Below are 8,618 nucleotides of genomic sequence, written 5' to 3'. Positions count from 1 at the left end.
GGTTTCGTTCAGTGAGCTCGTGAGATACCCAAACATCGAGCTTTTTTGTGTACCCAACGTTTTTCAAACGCGCCAAAACTGTTTTGTGGTCAATTCCCAGTTCTTCAGCTAAGTCGTAACTACTGATATGCCGAACTAGCTCCACTTTTTAAAAAATGGCTTCGATTTTGTCCGTCATAGGGCGATCAGAGCGACGTGCATCTTTGACATCAAAGGGGATTGCCCACTCTCCATAGTGTGCTAGGCCCAAGGTGGACATTAAATATTACTATAAAAATGGACTGATTCAAATTCTTAAATGTATTAGATATCTAAAAAATATATTGAAATTGACGCCACTATTATAAAAAATATAATAAAAATAAAAAACTCGTTTTGAGGTTAATTTTCTATATAAATACCTCAAGAACATTTCTTTTTTTAATGTTTAAGATGTTCCTAATGTATTTTTATCCAATTGTAGTTATTAGGGTATAAAAAACACACATACTTCTTTAAGTATCTATATTATTCTATATTTTCTTCATCTTCATACACAATTTGTAAATCATCTAAAAATAGCACAGGAGAGCATATACACGGTTTTAAATCTCGGTCAGGTTAAAACCACAATTCACACAATGGTTTTCAGCCGTAGTATGAAACGTTATTGATAAAAGCAAAATAAATCGAAGAAAAATCAAAACACATCCATTTTGAACGCAAGCACAAGCAGCAAGCGAAGTGTCAGTCAGTCAGATTAAAATCAGTGTTGTCAGTATAAAGAAAAATAATTACATGAAATTCATATATCGATCATTTTTTTAAATAACCGATATTGGATTTATTTCTTAATCTTTTTTTTACGAGTACACATTATATTTTATTTTTTATGTTTTTGTTTTAGTTGTACATATTTAAATAACAATACAAGTTAAGTTTTTTTTATTGCTTAGATGGGTGGACGATCTCACAGCCACCCTGGTGTTAAGTGGTTACTGGAGCCCACAAACATCCACAACGTAAATGCGCCACCCACCTTGAGATATAAGTTCTAAGGTCTCAAGTATAGTAACAAGTTAAAGTCCAATTTGTATGTCTTTGATGTTATTTTATGTGCTTAAAATCGATTAAAATCGATTGATTAATGATAATATTTAAAATGATTTATTTATATGTTTTTTTATATACTTAAAATGTTTACTTAATACGTAAAAGGTTTTGAAGTTGGCAATATTTTTCCCGCAAAAATAAAATTCTTGTTTTTTTCAATAGAGTTACTTTTTTTAAACTACTTATTGTAAACTATAGTGGCGCTTATTTGGAAGAAAGTAAATGCATATTTATTTATGACAAAATTAATGCACTAAGTATTTTTTCTCTAATCTATTGTCCGCTTTGGGCCTGAAATGGGCCGTCCCCTTTCCGGATTGAAAACGCTTAAACCAAATTTACGCTACCCTCACAGACACTGCACTAGATCTGTAAACATCGCAATTTTTTTTCGCGGCTTGCGTTGCATGTTTACCCAGTTTGTAGTAAAATTTTAAAATGTATCAAATTTCTTCATTAGATTCACTCATCTTGACAGTACAAAAAATAAATAAAAATCACACATTTTCTTAATTTGAATTTGGAATTATCTTTTTTAAATGTAAACTTTTAATGATACCAAAACCAGCCAGATACAAATAGTATAGCCAAAGAGATTTTATTACAAGTTCATACATACTATAATGCGAAAAGACTTTTTCCCCAACCTATTAATTAGTTAGTTACAGGTGTTACCAATTTCTTTTTTTAGCACATTTTGTTTATTTTCCAATTCGTTCAAAACAGGACCAAAAAGGTATGATAATAAAATATTGCCAGGACCAAATATTGATAATAAAAAGCTTACATACGACTCAATTAAAAGTAAAACATTCCCGTTTTTATTTGGAACTATTTGTGCCTGTAACGCTGATGCACAGCTACGATGAATGTGTGATGGCTGCTCCATCAGTATGCTTAGTGCGAGTTTTTTAACGTTCTAGAATAGCGCCCTTATCGGCAAACGTTCCAACTCCTTACAAATATGAGTTAACTTTTACGCTATCGAGAACGTTAAAAAACTCGCACTAAGCACAATGGTCGAATTTGATATTTTATTTATTTATTTTTATTGCTTAAATGTGTGGACGAGCTCACGGCCCACCTGGTGTTAAGTGGTTACTGGCGGCTATACCATTTACATCTACAACGTAAATTCGCCACCCACCTTGAGTTATAAGTTTTAAGGTCTCAGTATAGTTACAACGGCTGCCCCACCCTTCAAACCGAAACGCATTACTGCTTCACGGCAGAAACAGGCGGGGCGGTGATACCTACCCGTGCGGACTCACAAGAGGTCCTACCACCAGTTAAAATATAACTAGGGCCGCTTTGAGTACTGGTTTCAATGCTTCGAAGTAACGACCGTCCAAATTTAATTAAACAAATTTACCGCCATTTGGAACAGATTCCTATTTCTGTTCCCGATGTTATTGGCATAAATTATATTGAGAATTTTCTATTCAATACATTGTGTATCGAATGTGTTCATTTAAACTTTTTGAAATTTAACTGGTCGCTCGTTTCACATTTTCCTCTTTACGGATTTCCCGACCAAGTTTGATGAACGATTTTAGCATTTAGATACGATCAACGATCATCCGATCAACATTTGATTGCAACATCCACATTCTCCATATAGATTTTAGAATTAAGATTAAAAACTACCATTACCTTTGGCTTATTATGAACTACGAGCTTAACCCGGCGTCATGGGGGTGGAAAATGACAACACGGACGTAGGGGTGGGTCATATCTACCCGATATTTTGACTTAAGATATTTCAATAATATTAAAATAAATAATTAATTTTTTTGTAGTAATGACTTTATTGTCTTATGGTTTAGTAAATAAAATAAGAAAATTTATTACAGAATATCGTAATTAAATCTTTAAGCCTTCCAAAACATAAACACGTAAAAATCAACAAAAAAAGCGTTCCTTAGTCTAATCTCATATTTATTTGCACTAATTGATAGTCTTTAATTATTTATAGCACTTTTATAAACTTAACTACGATATCATTAGATAAAACTTACTTAAAACTAATCAGAATCATCGTTGTGAAAACAATCACTGCAGAAAAGTACGACATGTTCAGGTCAAATATATTTGTTTTCAACCATAACATGTATGGGTTGTTTTGCAGTGTTTTTTCGCAGGACATACCTACAATCTCTTATGAGTATTGGGTCTCTTAGCTGGAGACTCCTCCGAATCTTCACTAACAAATAATCCTATTTTTTTCGCATTTCTTGAGGCAAACGTATCACATTCTAGCGGACTCTCAGATGCTCACCCACAGGGACAAGGCCTAGTTTCTTCAGATATTAACATCGCTTTTGGTTCCACTCATTATTGATTCCATGTATGTATGTAAGTCCGTTGATAACAAACATGTTCAAAAAGGCGTAGAAAACTCAAAGATTAGTTTTTTGAATTGCGACACACGTCATATTATTATGTAGCGTACAACTCATCAGCCATATCCACTCCATATTTTATTGAATTATAGTACGTATTGATTTGCGACTTTTGCTTTTCTCTAGTTGAATTATCAATACTGTTGTTATGACGCAGACTTGACATCAGCAGACTCCTGATCCGAGGACATGACATTCGAGTCATATGCTTCAAGAATTGATGAAATACGTTCTCGTCCTCCTTCCTCTCGATCCATTTTTTTTCGATATATTAACAAAAAGATAGCAAAGTAGTAAGAAACGAGAGATCAAACATAAAATGTAAAATAACAACACTTAAAACAATGAAAAAACATAAAAGCCATATTGAAAACAATGGCGCAAAACTGTTACACCAAGTACGGGAATGGGTCATATTTACCCTTTTTTAACTTTGGTCACAGTTAGTTCCAAGCACGGTCGCAGCATAACTATATAATTGTAAACAATGCTTAGAGGAAGTCATAAATTCCAGCTATTGAGAGGTACGGCATCGTCATTTGCGTAATTACGAATCTGTAAGCTAACAAAAACGTCTCGGGTCATTTTGACTCAACCCCCATGACGCCGGGTTAATTCAACAAATCTACCATACAGTAGCAGCAACAAAAAGAGTATTTAGACTATCAGGCCGAAAGCCGTCGCTAGCTATTTGCCAATGCACCATAAAGCTCAAGCATTTACTAACTCTGCCAAACAAGATGTTATCAGCTTGATAGCGCCATAGGTAATTTTTATAATTAAACCGTATTCAAGTTCTACTTTAGTGAGCAATCATCCCGTGTGGGGCCGGTCCCTAGCCGTGGGGGTAGCGAAGCTGCTGCAACGGCCGCAACACACCATCGCGGTCTGGGTCATCCGCGGCTATCGCACCATCTCCTTCGAGGCGGCGTGTGTATTGGCTGGGACGCCGCCTTGGGTCCTGGAGGCGGACGCGCTGTCTTCTGACTATCAGTGGCGGGCTGACCTTCATGCCCGGGGCGTGGCACGTTCCAGCCCCAGTGTGGTCAGAGCGCGGAGGGCCCAATCTCGGCAGTCCTTGCTGGAGTCATGGTCCAGGCGGCTGGCCGATCCCTCGGCTGGTCGTAGGACCGTCGAGGCGATTCGCCCGGTTCTTGTGAATTGGGTGAATCGTGACAGAGGACACCTCACTTTCCGGCTCACGCAGGTGCTCACTGGGCACGGTTGCTTCGGTGAGTTCCTGTACCGGATCGGAGCTGAGCCGATGGCAGAGTGCCACCATTGTGGTTGCGACTTGGACACGGCGGAGGACACGCTCGTCGCCTGCCCCGAATGGGAGGGGTAGTGCCTTTCCTCGTCGCAAAAATACGAAACGGCTTGTCGTTGCCGAGTGTTGTGGCATCGATGCTCGGTGACGACGAGTCGTGGAAGGCGATGATCAACTTCTACGAGTGCACCATCTTGCAGAAGGAGGCGGCGGGATGCGTGAGAGACGCACAGGCCCGCCGCCGTCGAGCGGGGGCCAAGGAGGCGGATTTCGCCCAAGTCCTGGCCCTCTAAGTGTTTCGGGTCTCTCTCACATGTCGGCCCGGGGACCGGCGAAGGGGTCCTAAGAAGACGACGTGCAAGCTGCTCTGCACGCGTCTTACGCAAGAGCGTCCGGGTGATGGAAGACCGGCTATCCTCAACTCACGCTGGTTCTGAACCAGCGGGGTATTCCGTAGGATAGACCATTCTAACAGGCACCATCTAGGGGGTATGGGCTTCGGATAGCCTGCCGACTGAGAGGGCTGGTGGTCGTGGCGCCGACGACCGCCGGTTGGCGTCCCGAGGGGGAGGGTGATGGGAGAGATGTGCTTCGCACTAAACGCTTCACTTTCCTCCGTTTGCCTTTTCATGAGTTCTGTCTCATGAGAGGTTTGGATGCTGGTTGTTGAGCGACAGCAGGTTTTAGTCGGTTCAACTCCGACATGCCCCGCCCTCCATCCCCAGTCGAGGGCGGAAGTCCGGTGATTTCCTCCTGACAAAAAAAAAGTGAGCAATCATGCGCGTGGACTAGTTACTTTGGGATAACGTTTAATTTTACTCGCGACTTCATTTACGCAGATGGTCAAACTGCGATATCTTCTAAGATACTCATAGGTATCTAATTATGTGAAGGACAAATTTCTTTGAAATGAAATACTTGTAATGAATAATATATTTATTTGGATAAGGATTAATATCATCTATATAAAAACACCTTCACAAATAATGTTTTATTTAAAACAAATTTGGTTAGCTTAAAAAAGTTATCGTCAGCCAACCTTAAAATATAGACAAATGCTGTCGTGGACTGTTTTTCAGAACTTTTAAACGGGAATAGTTCTTTCATACATTATTTTAGCGAAACTATAACCATTTCCGCAGCGCACGCAGCGGAAACTCTCAAAAGGGAAAAAACCCTGATTTTGAAACATTATTTATTAGTGCTCCACTAGTAATGGCCTTAGCGGGACAATTTATAGCCTATAGCCTTCCTCAATGAATGGGCTATCTAACACTGAAATAACTTTTCAAATCGGACCAGTAGTTCCTAAGATTAGAGTGTTCAACCAAACAAACAAACTCTTTAGCTTTATAATATTAGTAGTATAGATGAGTTTTGTTTTTTTGTTTTTCTTTAAGCTTTATATGTTTTTGTGGGCCACCTAATGTAAGAACGCTAAGTGAATGCTGCTACCCATTCTCAGGGACATCAGTTATACGCCTTTTACGTCACTTTTGAGCTATTGGTAGTATTCTAGGTTTGCTGTCATCACCACATAAGCTGCGAACGCATACGGTAACGTTAAAAGCAGATTAGGGGCAGGACTTAATTGGGAGGCTAGACTTAATTGGGATAGTAGCTAAGAAAAAAACTGCAATTTTTCTAATTACTTAAGAGTACTGAAAGAATAAGTAGCAAATTTAGAGTTCATATCTAGTACGAGCTTAGCATCATCTGAGCAATGCAAATGAGATTTCGGTAACACAATACACATCACAACACAACCCCATTGTCGAAACCTATTTCACTGAAAACGGAAACACGTGGAAGACATTATTTTCATCGACATTCGATTTACGCAAATTGTCAAGACGAGAAAAAAGGAGAGGAATATTAATAAAGCACGCGAAGAAATTAGTCTTTCGTTATATCGAACATCGGCTCTCTTGTGTAAAGACGAGATTGAAATATAATTGAGAATCAATGCGCAGTTATAAATGCTTCGATTGCAATAACTTTAGGAATTGAACATGACTTTGGCATATATTTTTTATTAAGAAAAATATTATAATTTCACTACATCATCATAAAGTAGGTGCGGAAACTACGTATCAAATTCCTGCGCCACCCATAATCGCATAACAGTAAAAAAAATAACCTTTCTGAAGTGCCAATATCAAATCTACAAAGTGCCAACTAAATTAACAACTTGTATTTTTTCGCAAAGCAGTATGTTAAATTTGAATATCCAAAAAATGTTTTAATATTTCTAATTCAATATTCAAAATACCATTTATGTCACTTGTATAACATATATGAATAATTATGTAATACATAAAAACTAAATTAATAATAATAAATAATAAAAATAATAATTTAATAACTAAAATATATTATTAAAAGGAGTCCCTTTAGGCAATGTTCCGAATATACTGGCAGCGTTCCCCCTTTGAATAGCTAGACTAATTCTTTGTCCAAGGTAGCTGCCAGCTCTTCGGTCTCCTGTGGTTTTTTTTTTTTTTATGATTGAGAGATTACTGGTGGCCCGGAGGCCTTTCCAGCTTCACCAGGACAGGTGGGCGAGCAAAGGCTCAGCCAGGAGGGGTGGGATTTGCTAACAACTGCCCGAGCGCCTCCGAAGGAGACCTAACAACTCAAGAGCAGTTGCTTCGCGAATGAATCTACTACCGGATCGGAATCGCGACCCACTGAGAAGATCCGGCGAGAAACTCAGCGGGCTGATGCATGGGTTAGGCTGCACGTCGACCTCTTTGTCGAGTTCGACGAGTACGGTTACCGGGGCTCCTCAGCCTGCTCCTAGTGTTAGAGCTGAAGGTATCTAATGCAAGAGTTTTTGGATCTGATGGATCCGTAAGGACGTGTCTAGGGCGACGACGGTGACTTGCTCCTGCGTGATCAGGATTCGGGGAGTAGTCAGCGGCGGCAACGATAAGGCGATTATCATGACGCATAGCCTTATCGAAGTAACGTTCCGACACTGACTTCATGTGTCTGCGGATCGATTCGAGGCCCAGGTCGTCGTGTAGGTCGACGTTCCTCACGAACCACGGAGCCCCGACGGCTAACCTGCAAAAGCGGGATTGTAGGGATTGGAGGGTGTCTATGTGTATGCGGGCCGCGTGAGCGAACTCCACACTCGCGTAAGTCATGACGGGCTCCTGTAGTGTCGACTAACCTGTTTGTTATTTCCTTAAAAAGCCATATAACGCTAGGATCCCACGGACCTAGGGTCTCGACACCGAATGGGACAAAATTGTTATGTATGTTAAATACATTCGAGTTTTGAATTTCGAGTTCCCACATGCTTGGTGGCATTTACGTTGTCTTTTCTGTGGTGGCCAGTAAGCTCTTAATACCAGATAGTCCGAGAGCTCGTAGAATGTATTGTACCAAACCATCAATCCGGATCAAATTTTAATTGAATTCAAACAAAACCGGCAGTCCGCCTTACAAAACAAACAAAGGTTTAATGGGAAAATTGATTTTGCTGTTCCTTGGTTATTTTAAAAATTGTTTTTTTTTAAATATTTCGTAGAACGCACCCGAAGATTTGATAATAATTTCATTAAATTAGCCGGAAGCTATTTCCAAATCGTTCCAAAGTGTTGTGTCTAAATCGTGTGTTGTTGTTAAGTCAACTATTCAAATGTATGTCAATATAGATTTTTGACATGTATATATGTCATATGTCGTATATATGTCATGCAAATATTTTCTGGAATGGGAATAGAGCCCATGGCCGTTATGCGGGCAATCACAGGCGTTAACTTCTACTCCACCGAGTCAGTCGTAATTTGTGGCAGAACGGTGGTACCCACCCCTGCCGACTCACAAGACATCATCCTACCACCAGT

At 39.5% G+C, this 8,618-nt stretch overlaps 1 protein-coding gene across 4 annotated transcripts in view; it reads left to right on the top strand.

Moving 5' to 3' along the window:
* The window catches only part of kcc (solute carrier family 12 member kcc), a 468,256-nt gene that overhangs the window by 102,097 nt on the left and 357,541 nt on the right, over positions 1-8,618 (top strand). The gene's annotated exons all lie outside the window — the stretch shown is intronic.

The sequence above is a fragment of the Bombyx mandarina genome, chromosome 05, assembly GCF_030267445.1.
Source record: "Bombyx mandarina strain Sakado chromosome 05, ASM3026744v2".
NCBI classification, from domain to species: domain Eukaryota; kingdom Metazoa; phylum Arthropoda; class Insecta; order Lepidoptera; family Bombycidae; genus Bombyx; species Bombyx mandarina.
The sequence above is the reverse complement of the archived record's forward strand: the minus strand, read 5'-3'. Positions and strand labels throughout refer to the sequence as shown.